Below are 11,021 nucleotides of genomic sequence, written 5' to 3' on the forward strand. Positions count from 1 at the left end.
CATATAAGGATGTTGACCGTTACCAGCATTTCTACAGTTGATGTTCAGAAGATATTTATTTATATTAATGTTCATTCGTTCATTCCATTGTATTTACTGAGTGTTTACTGGGTGCAGAGCACTATACTAAGCACTTGGGAAAGTACAACAATAAACTGACATTCCCTTCCCACAATGAGCTCGCAGTCAAGCGTGGAGTCAGATGTCTGTACAAATAAAATTACAGATCTGTACATAAGTGCTGTGGGGCCGAGAGGGGATAGAGCAAAGGAAGCAAGTCAGGACAATGCAGAAGGGAGTGGGAGATGAGGAAAAGTGGGGCTTAGTCTGGGAAGGCCTCTTGGAGGAGATGGGCCCTCAATAAGGCCTTATCTGTTGGATTAGAGGAGGGAGGGCATTCCAGACCAGAGACAGGACGTGGGTTATGGGTCGGCAGTGAATCAGGCGAGATCGAGGCACAATAAGAAGGTTAACGCTAGAGGAGCGAAGTGTGCGGGCTGGGTTGTGGAGAAACGGAAGCGAGTTGAGGCAGTAGAGTGAAGTATGGACTGGAGTGGGGAAGGTCAGGAGGCTGAGAGGTCAGCAAGGAGGCTGAAGCAGTAATCCAGGAAGGATAGGATGAGTGATTTGTGTCCACCCAGGACCTCCCCGTCAAGAGTCGCAAACATGTATCCTTGGGAGATGTCCCCTCTTTCAGGCAGCTTCTCTTCAACTCTGGATTCTTTCCTAGAGTGGTCAGGCCCTCCGTGCTGGACCCGCTACAACGGGCCGGCTGGTTTGGGTTTACAAGCCCCCTGCCCGATGCAGTCCCCCAGGACCGGACTAACACGCTGTTCAAATTAGAACAGTGTTTGACACAGAGTAAGTGCTTAACAAATACCATTAAAAAAAAAAATTAGGGGCAAATCACAGTGACTTTCTGATAGTCCCACCCTTAGCTGCCCGAGAAGGAAAGTAGAAAATCTACCCAAGGTTTTGAGGATCCCAGCCAAGAATGCCCTTCAACCGAAAACGAGGAATGCCAGATGTGGCTGAGGAAGGAAAGCGGGGTGAATGTCTTGAGGGAGGGATTTTTCTTTCCCCCCATTCTGTCTGGCAGGTGGATGGACACTGCCTGGAGGACTCATTTTGCCAGCGTGAAACTAGGCTCATAAACCTTTATGGATATGAGCTCATTACTTTTCATTGTATTGGCTCTGAGCTGCCCCAGGAAAGGCTGTTCTCATTTTGAAGAGCTTTACATGGGTTGCCAAAGTACCTTGGGTACAGTTCCTGGCCCCTCTTCCCATGGAACTACCCGATTACTTAAGGAATAGGTGATTTATCCGAGGAAATGACCAGAATTGGCTCAACCTCTCCCCTTGCATCAAATACAATCTCCTTACCCTTGGCCACCAGCTCTATACATTTCACATCATCAGCTTAGTCCTCCCAGTTGACCCCAGCTTTCATTCTTCGCTCCCAGTTCTCCCTAGCTCACACTCTTCCCTCTAAACCTTACAGACGCGAGGGCCTTGTGGACAGAGACCCAGCTTAGCGGATAGAGCGTGGGCCTAGGAGTCAGAAGGACCTGGGTTCTAATCCCAGATCTAGTGCTTGTCTGCTGTGTGACCATGGACAATTCACTTCACTTCTCTGGGCCATAGGTACCTCAATTGTAAAATGGGGATTGAGACTGTGAGCCCCATGTGAGACGGGGGATATGTCCAACCTGATTGGCTTGTATCTAGCCTGGGCCTTAGTACAGTGCCTGTCACATAGTAAGCGCTTAAATACTGCTATTATTATTACTTTCCCAAATGCTTAGTAAAATGCTCTAATTAAAATCAATAAATGGTATTTATTGAGCACTTACTATGTTTAGAGCACTCTAATAAGTACTTGGAAGACCTCTATAAGTACCAGTGATTGATTCTCAAGCCCCTATCCTAACTGCTCTTATCCCTCCTTTCTCTGACCCCTCACTCACGGTCCTCCCCAGCCAGGGATGTCCCTCTTCCAGTCATCCAGACCTCAGCGACCCCCTTCTAAAAGCTCACCTCTCCAACAGGTCTTCGCTATTTAATTCACAACACCCCGAATCATATCAACTCAACAGCCACTTTTATTCATTCATATTTATTTATTCATAATTAATCGAGCATTTACTGTGTGCAAAGCACTGTACTAAGTGCTTGGGAGAGTACAACAGTAGACTGTATATCCTGATTAATTTCATCCTTCAGAATTTAATAGAATGGCATTTATTAAGAGACTGTTTGCAAAGCACTGAACTAAATGCTGGAGGGAAATTTAACTCTGCCCCAGAGGGGTTCACAATCTAAGAATAATCGTAATAGCAATAATAATTATTGTAACGGTATTTATTAAGTGCTTGCTATGTGCCAAGCACTTTTCCAAGCACCGGGGAAAATACAAGGTCATCAGATTGTCCCAAGTGGGGTTCACAGTCTTAATCCCCATTTTACAGATGAGGTAACAGACACAGAGAAGTTAAGTGGCTAGTCCAAGGTCACAGAGCAGACAAGTGGCGGAGCAGGTGTCCTCTGACCCAAAACCTGTGCTCTTTCCACTAAGCCACGCTGTTTCTAGGGAGATGCTGACAGAGAGAGAGATGAAACCAAGCACAAAAACATACAACAGTAGATCCATCCCTCCCTCTCCCATCCCAGTGTCTCCCCTGTTGGAAAGGAAGCTCCCTGTGGACAGAGACTGTGGCTACTGCTTCTGTTGAACTTTTCCCAAGGATTTAGTCCTCTGTTCTGCCGTCTATAGCACCCAATAAATGCCATTACTATTAGACACCCCCACCCCTAGACACCTCCATCTACTTTGTGCCCAGAAATCTGAGTCACACATTTTCCCCACCTCAGGGCACTAAACACCGAGAACAGGGACCTCCCTCTTATCTTCCTACTGCAGCCCCAGCTCCACGGGGCTGCTTCTACTTCTTCCCCTCTCCTTTCTCTCCCCGCCCCCATCCCAACCACCCCCCACAGGCCACACTAATCCCACCTCTGTGTCGAGCAGACCCCTACTTTCCTCCTCCTTGGATTCTTGGTCTTTGCGCCAGCCAGCCACAAACGTCAGGCATTTATAGAGGACATGCCATTGCGTACTGGGGCCCGGCCTTTGGCTTCTGCGGTTAATTAGAGCCATGAATGTTAGATAATTAAACAAGTCTAAGACTTACTCCAAACCATTCTGGATTTCTCTAGTTAGTTTTCTCTCAATGCAACCTACGCTGCTGGCAACTCAGAGGAAATGTACGTTCAGGTGCTGTGGTTCATTAAATGTGTAACTTTGTCAGAACTCCGTGACATTAAGTTTTGTTGGTTTTTTTTTTTTTTTTTTTTTTTTACAGCAACGTAGTGAGAAAAATACCTTTATAATCGTAACTTGCTGACAGCATTTAAAGTGAAAATTGCCAGAGTTCTTGTATCTTTACACATTCCCGTGACTGATCATCGTTTCTTTAGAATTCCAGAGATTTGTGTGAATCATGCCTACAGGTTACATATGTTAAAAGTTAACAGGAAAAATACGACCCAGAAATCAAATGTAAGATTCTCAGAGAAAGTGTTTGAAGTCGACTGCATGGCAAGTTAGGTGATTAAAGCTTTGGAGTTGGAAAGAAAATAATTGAACAGTTTATGGGAATAAAAAAAAAGTCTGGATAATATGACATTACAGGGAAATCCATTTAATTGATCTGAGAATTTCCATTTCATGCTTAGCACTTAGACACTTCATTTTACTCCTATCTTTAGCCCTTGTGTTCGTGTGGAGTTTATTTGGATTTTCATTTGAATGCTCAATCTAATAGCCTGAGATACTTGATTTACTGTTATACATAAATCATTTTTTCCTGTCTTCCTTTCTAGGCTGTGGGCTTCCTGGAGGCAGAGAATATATGGTCATTCTTTTACACTCTCTCAAGCGCTTAGTACATTTCACAAATCACTAGGTGCTTAAAGCCACCAATTGATTGATTCCATTTTCTCCATTAGCATTTTATACTTTTGGTGGTCTGGTGTTTTCAGTACATCGCAAAACATCAAAAACATAGGACCCTATGGCTTTGGAAGGTGGCATAATTTGAAACGAGATAGGAAGGAGACCCAGGAAGTAAAGCCTGGCAGAGTTTTGAGCACCCGGAGATTCTAGTAGTCTGAGAAACCCCCTATCTGCTGCCTGGTTCCCTTTCAAACCTACAAGCCCTATGAACCTGTCACAAATGCAGACACCACCCTGACTAGTGACACAAATGAAAGGTGTTGTGGCCAGGTGCACCAGGGAATCTGCTCCGGGTTCAAGTATTTTCGCTAGTGCAGTCCAACACAAGAAAACCACTAGCTTAATTACATCTTTCCCTGCAGTGTCAACCGTAGGCCGGGCCCAGCCTCCTCAAGAAGCTGCTAGAAGCCTTAAATAGGAACCCTGCTGGGGACAAGTTAACCTGGCTAATTGCCAGTCCCACCCTGCGCCCCACCCACACGGATACCCCAAACAATGCCCCCTTTGCTTTTACCATCACACCTGGGATGAGCTTCAGAAATCAGCAGCAAGCTGAGTTGGATGGGATCTGCCGTCTCAGCAGGACGCGGATGGGGGAGACAATGGCAGTCTTACCTGGGTGCCAAGATATGGCATCCTAGGACTGGTAGGAGTTCTCTTCAGACAGCAATATCAAAGCGAGCCCTTGGTCTTATTCCCACTTTAGTTTGTTAGATTGGAAGCTCTAAGAGGGCTCTTGTCTTTCTTCCCCATTGCAATTATGATAGGCGAACCAGAGGTCTTGCAGGGTGGCAGGATGGGTGGAGGGAGGAAACTCTTAGCAACCAAACACTTTGTCAGTGATATTTATTGAGCTCTTGCGTGCAGGGCTTGATGATGTGTGGTACAAGAAGAGTTGGTAGATACAATCCACCAATCCCTTAACACAGGAAAATATAATGTACAGGGGGAGGCAGACGCTAAAACAAATTACAGATCTACCTCTAGCATATGATTAACTTTTTGCTAGTCATATAGTTGGATGGGAGGGGAGGCTGGTGGTGGAGAAAGTGGTGCAGCCATGGAAACCCCTAAAGATTTATGAGTTTTGCTTCAATCTTTTCAACCTTTGTTGGAAGAAGACCTTTCCACGAATCTGATTTATGCCTTGACTCCAGCTGAAATCAGAAGTGTAAGGACTTGCATAGGGGGATCCCGGAAATAATTCTAACCCAACAGCCTTCCTCATGTCCCCTTTCCTTACCTCCTTCCTACTTCAGTTCACAGGACACAGAGTCAGCTTGAGGGGAAGATTCAAAAATCAGTGGAGTAGTGGGGGGTGGAAAACTGCCAGTGACCACCGGAAAATATTAAACCATATCCAATGAAATTAGATAAAATTATCAGCCGGTATTTATGAAGACTTAAGGCTAAATAAAAATGCTACGCGACTAACTAGATACTATAAAATCAGTTTTATATCATGCTGCCAGACAGAGCTATAATACCGTGTTTATGTAAGAAGTAACAGCCCCGGAAGTTTGCAGTCAAAGCCATATGTCTATTTGCAGGGAGGGGATAGGTGTTAGTTCCTTCAGTGGGTTGCTTCTCTCAAAGTGATAACAGAAGGAACTTTGCTACTCAGACCCTGGAATGTGATATTCCTGTCCTTAGGACTTGTGCTTTCTGTATTGCTAGGAATTAAGTGCCTGCTCCGTTTCATAGCTCTTTGACGGGGTGCTCGTTAAGACACTTTAACTCCACTTTAAACTCGAATAACATCCTCCACCTCGAAGAGATCTGGGTCCATCTGGTTCGGTGCTCCTCTAGCCACAGCTCTCTATTAACTTTTGCTTTTATTCTGTGCAGTGTGTATTCTTCCCTACATCAATTTTTTGTTTTATTGCTCCTAATGTGTGCCTCCAGTCCTCTCCACCTACATTCATAGATTTTCAGCCCCTTTGAGGGAAAGTGTATGCTTCTCACTAGCACCGATGTACACTTCCCCAGCACTTAAGTATACTATTAACAAATACTATTAAAATGAGAAAGTAATGAGGCCATTTGTACAATTTGAGAGTGGAAGATGAGCAAACAAGTAGAGATCTTTAAAGGTCATGAGTGCTGCCATCTTGATTCAAGGCAATTATCCCATGTTCTATCTCCCACAGTGGCTACCGGCTGCTTGCTCAATCATATTTTAGCATTTTGTGCAGAGCGTGGTACTAAACATTTGGGAGTGTACGGCAGACACTGTTCTGGCCCACAATGAGCTTAGAGTCTAGAGGGGAGCAGAAGCTCTGTTTGAATTACAATTTTGGTAGAGAAATTGTTTTTTGATGTCCTGTAGACTCTGAACTCCTTATGGACAGGCATGTCTCATTGTATTTTTATTTCCCAAGCTCTCAGGTAATAATGCACACAGCAAGCGTTAAATATCACTGATTGGTGTTCAGAACTTGGATAGAAGTAGGAAAGCCATACTGTATCAACTCGGAAATGGTTCGCTATCAAGCCTAGGTAAAGCAAATTTACCCAGGTCTGCCTCACACCCGAAAGAGAAGGGAATACATTGCACCCAATGGGTTCTCAATCAATACCATTACTATTTATGGTATCCTCTTATGATACTGAGCATAATGTACTGTATTAAGTGCTTGGGAAGTACAGAACCTCTTCCTACCCAGAAGGAGCTTAGTTTGCAGTGGTAGAGATAGTCATTTTCCAAGGTAAATGCATCAAAATAAATAAAATTGAATGCCCAGTTGAATTTACACACACACCCAAAATCAGAGAAACAGCATAATCTAATTAAGGGTAATAATATTTGTTAGGTGCTTGCTATGTGTCAAGGACTGTTATAGATACAAGTTAATCACATTGGACACATTCCCTGTCCCACATAGGGATCTTAATTCCCACTTTAAACATGAGCTAACTGAGGCCTAGAGAAGTGACTTGCCCAAAGTCACATAACAGACAACTGGTGGAGCCACAGGACTGGAACCCATGTCCTTCAGATTCCCGGGTCCATGCTCTATCAGCTAGGCTATGCTGTTTTCCACAGAGAGAACATGGGTCTGGGAGTCTGAAGGACCTGGGTTCTAATCCCACTCTGCCATTTGTCTCCTATATAAACTTGGGCAAATCACTTCACTGTACCTCAGTTACCCCTTTTCTAAAATAGGGATTAAGACAGTGAGCCCCATGTGAGACACGGACTGCGTCCAACCTGATTAGCTTGTATTTGCTCCAGTGCTTAGTATGTTTCCTGGCATATAGTAAATGCTCAACAAATATCATAAAGAGAGACACATTAAAATAATATGAGTAAATGAGGCAACTTATATCAGTATTTTTGTGTGCTCATCTCCCACCTTGCAAATTCACCACAAAACTGGCTCTGTGCACTCTGAAACAGTCACCCCTGAGACTTCTCATGGGAAAAGTGTTTCTTTAGGAAAGCAAAATGGGGTTTTAACAACAGGAGATGCTCCAGGCTCAAAGATTCAATGGGGCCACTAACCAGCCTCTCGGAGCCCTCTGAGCTACTTGGTGGACTCAGATCAAATCATGGGCTTCACGCTGAGCGTCTACTGATTACAGGGCTCTGAACCCAGTACTAAGCAGTATAGCAATTAATAATAATAATCATAAAAATGGTACCTGTTAAGCACTTACTATGTACCAAGTAAGTGCCGGAGAGTCTCCCCCGATTAGACCGTAAACCCGTCAAACGGCAGGGACTGTATCTGTTGTCGACTTGTTCATTCCAAGTGCTTAGTACAGTGCTCTGCATATAGTAAGCACTCAGTAAATACTATTGAATGAATGAAAGGTTGCACAAGTCCCTATCCCACATGAGGATCACACTCTTATTCGTATTTTCTAGAAAGAGTAACTGAGGCCCAGAGAAGTTAGGTGACTTGCCCAACGTCACAGCCGACGCGTGGTGGAGCTGGGATAAGAGTCCGGGTCCTTCCGATTTCCACGCCCGTGCTTCATCCACTAAACCAGGCTGCTTTTCTGATCTGCCCTGCTTTCCAAAAGTTTAACAGTCAAATGAGAAAAGACAGGTGATGGAGTAGAAACAGGAGGAACAGTAATCGTAATAGGTAGTTGCCCAAGTCAGGGTGAGGTAGCTGAGTAAATAATCGGCTATACAAACAGACAAAAAGACCCAAATGCATACGGACCTAATTTGACACAATAATCCCAAGAATGATGATAGGGGAAGGCCCCTTTCGCTCCTTGCAGTGGGTTTTCTACCAGGGAAGCTTGTGATGAGAAACAGCGCGATAAGCTGGGGGAATCCCCAAGCCTTGTGGAACCTGAAGAAATCAGCATAATTTCCATTTCCCTGCAGGCCAGCTCCCACCCACAGTAAGGCCTCCATTATAAAAAGCAACAAATGAGATCTTGGCCAAGCCATTTTTTCCCCTACTCTCTCAAATCGGATTCCTGTGCCAACACCATATGCTGAAAGGACTTGAGCCTGGCCCTGTTACCATTGCAGAAGGCATTAAATAATTACATTAATTTACCTAAATATGGAAAAAAATCTTGACAAATAAGGGACCTCTGGCAGATTTTTCAGTTGCACATTTGGTACTTGGCATCCCAAACTCTCCTGTTTAATTCCCATTGCTACTGAGAGTGTTTCCTTTCATTGTGAAGCACATGGCTTCCTCTGGCTCTGTTTCATTTTCCCAAAGCTGGTCCCACACTTTGGCTCCGAGCACAACTCAGGAAATAAATGCCCACAAAAGTATGGATTGTCTTGGGCTATGCCCATCAGGCACAGTGCACTAAAATAGTCATTTCTCTCACATGAAGCCTTCTGTAGTCCACATTTTTTTCTAATTTGCTATTAAAAAGGAAAAGGTGTGGAGTGGAGAGAGAGAGGGAAAGAGAGAAAAAATTGAGGAAGAAGCATTTAATCACATTTGAGTACCTACTGTGTGCAGAGCTCTGTACTAAGCCTCAGATCTAACAGAAAGAACATGAAACTACAGATCAGGAGACCCATTTTCAAATCTCAGCTCCACCACTAGTCTGCTGTATGACCTTGGCCAAGTCACTTAACCTCAGTGCCTGTCTCCTCTGTATGAAAGGAATAAAATACACATTTTCCTTCTAACTGTAAGCCCTATGTGGAACAGAAACTACCTAAACCCACTGCAGTGTCTCTACCCCATCACATAGTAAATTCTTCACCAATACATTACTGCAATATTATATTGTATAACTGTATTATCCCAAGCACTTAATACAGTACTCTGCACTTTGTAAGTGATTTATAAATATCACTGATGATGAGACAAAAGGAAAGGAGAAAGGAGAAAGAGAGAGTAATCACTTCTGAACACAAGCTCAGGCTTTTAGGATTGGCTTTGAAAGGGGACTAGGAGGAGCTTCTTGCCTTCCTTTTCCATCACTAGTTCTTATTTCTTTCTTTCATCGGTCACATTAGGCAAAACTTAGCCATCAAACCTAGAGTTCAGACTAGCCCACCATCTCCCCAACAACCAGCTTACTATTCCTCCAATTTTTCTTGTTTAGGAGTAGATAGGAACAGGTGTTACTAATGGGCAGATATCAACAATTGCAAAAAGCAGCGGGCCACCATACACTGCTGCACCAGGATCAAGATCAAGATCCCACCTTCTCAAGAAGGAGTACACACAAGAATTAAATACAAAATCCTACCTTACATCTTTCCACGGAGGGGCAGAACTGAAGCTCAGAGTAGTCCAGTATCTCATCCAGTGACAGCAGAACTTAAGAAGTGAAGCACTAAATATATCCAGGAACATTTACAACCAAGACCATAACTATTACTAATTCTCCCTCCTCCGAGGGAATGAGGTAGGAGAAAAAAAAAAACCCTCCCTTAAATAATGATCTTCACCTACTGCACCTGTGATCAGGTTTTCAATCTTCCCAATTAGAGCTCCATGAGTTCCACCTGTTGGTAAGCACTTGCTAACGACAGAGCCTATTCAAGGCCCATTTGGATGAGGAATTGATGCCAAAGGAGAGTGAGGGGGAAGAGATGAGTCCGGTCTTGTAATTCTCTCTCTCTCTTCTGGGAAAAGGCTTTTCTCAGGATTCTGAAGGAATTCATTTTCCAATATCTTTGAAATTTCAGGGGGAGGTGACTCTGAAAACTACTCAGCCAATGAGAGAATCAGGCAGAGCTTGTTAACCCCAAAATATGGAGGAAGTTGGGCTCTCCCATCCTTTTCTCCCCTTCACTCTCCCTCCTCTTCTATTCTTTCTGGTCACCTCTCTCTTCCTCTTCAGTGTAAATTAACTATCAACATTAAAGCCTAAACTTATTCGCTCAGGTCCCAAAATGTGTATGTAATCGTTGAGTTATAAAAATCTGTAGTTTGCTCTACCTGCAGTCAATCTAAATCCCTAGGTCAAAAACATCTGTGGGTCACTACTACAGGTCCTCTCATGAATCCTATCCATCTCGTGCCTCAGGTAGACACTGATGGCCTTCATGAATACTAGAGAAAAAAGATGCATGCAATTATGCCCAGTATGGAGCCATTTTGAGGGTGACATAACTCCCCACTTTGCAGAAGAAGGTCGAGGTCACCTGGACCTCAACCATTTTTCCAGGAAGACCCCAGGCCCTCCCCCTGCTCCAGAATCAGTTCCGTCCCCTTTCGGGTCACCATGAAAAGGCTGCAGCCTCAGAACCACAGAGCACAACGGTGCGAGTCGTGGCTGTGAAACCAGCAGTTTAAAGATTTGCTCGTTCAATCGTATATACTGAGTAATTACTAGGTGCAGAGCACCATAGTAAGTGCTTGGGAGAGTAAAAAAAAAAGTGGCACAAAGGTGAATAATGGAATAGCTATACCAGACAGGGAACTTATCAACCAAAAACCAGATGATAAAACTAGATGACTTGCAACAATCTCTAAGCTTCGGTCGCTTTTTTTAAGGTATTTAAGTACTCGCTATGTTCCAGGCACTGTACAAAATACTGGAGTAGATACTAGCTAATC

This window comes from Ornithorhynchus anatinus, chromosome 11 (assembly GCF_004115215.2).
Source record: "Ornithorhynchus anatinus isolate Pmale09 chromosome 11, mOrnAna1.pri.v4, whole genome shotgun sequence".
In the NCBI taxonomy this organism is placed as follows: domain Eukaryota; kingdom Metazoa; phylum Chordata; class Mammalia; order Monotremata; family Ornithorhynchidae; genus Ornithorhynchus; species Ornithorhynchus anatinus.